The 1,052-nt window shown below is 40.6% G+C and overlaps 1 protein-coding gene across 1 annotated transcript in view; it reads right to left on the bottom strand.

Moving 5' to 3' along the window:
* LOC119638160 (probable multidrug resistance-associated protein lethal(2)03659) overlaps positions 1-1,052 on the bottom strand; it is a 21,108-nt gene that overhangs the window by 793 nt on the left and 19,263 nt on the right. The window lies entirely within an intron of this gene.

Below are 1,052 nucleotides of genomic sequence, written 5' to 3' on the forward strand. Positions count from 1 at the left end.
CAAAATCATTGTAAAAGTAAATCTCAAACCATGCCTGTAGAATCAAAACCGTAGAACCTATGAGTCATATAACTCAAACCCAAGTCGACCTCAGGTATAAAACCGCATGAAGAGTACAACACAAACGGAAAGAAATCTGTATGCCTTAAATTGTATAGAAACGCGTACATAGTACGCAGCACGGTATAAATACCGTTAGGGTCTCAGCTTATAGAAACCCTTATACTACGCATACTCGCGCAGGCAAACTCACATACCCAAAAAATCATGTATAGTATTTTATAGCACTGTTAGGTCATAGGTGCATACAGAAGTCTGCATGCCTTAAAATCGTACAGAAACGCGTACATATTACGCGGTACTGCATAAATCCCGTTAGGGTATACCATCAAGTAGAAACCATCACGCGCTGCAATGAATAGACGATCAGACAAAACAAATAAACGTTAGAGTCACACATAGCATTGCACACAAACACACCCACACAATATCACACACGAAAAGAAAACAAGCAGAATTGAACTTAGGTAGGTAAAGAAATAGTAAAAACATAGATAATGCATAAACTGCATACACACATTGTACAAAGACACGATCACACATGCAAAAATACACAAAGTACATGCAAACTCAGCGCACAAGCACTCACATACCTAACGGTGATCGAATCATGCGATTTGGTACCTGAGTGCTTAGTGAGCAGACATTTGAACAAATAGAGTAATAAGTTAGATATAAGTTGGTTCTAAGTTGCGCATAAGTAGGGTCATGCAAGTCGTAACTGAGATTGCGACTGCAGCCAACCTAAGCTAAGCATACACATAAGCATATTACCTCAAACTGATGTAAACACATAGAGTATGTTGGCATTAGGACAAGCAAGCGAGACCCCCGGCTATAAAAGAGCGGCGCATCGCACAGACTCGTTCAGTTTGGTGTCATAGCCGTCTAGGTAAGTACCCTCAGACAATCCAACTAGCTGACCTGTACAAATAGTTTTTTTTGGACTTAACGGATAGGGGATGAGCTGGTTCAGCTTTAATCGCCATCCC

The sequence above is a fragment of the Glossina fuscipes genome, unplaced genomic scaffold (assembly GCF_014805625.2).
Source record: "Glossina fuscipes isolate IAEA_lab_2018 unplaced genomic scaffold, Yale_Gfus_2 73, whole genome shotgun sequence".
NCBI lineage: Eukaryota > Metazoa > Arthropoda > Insecta > Diptera > Glossinidae > Glossina > Glossina fuscipes.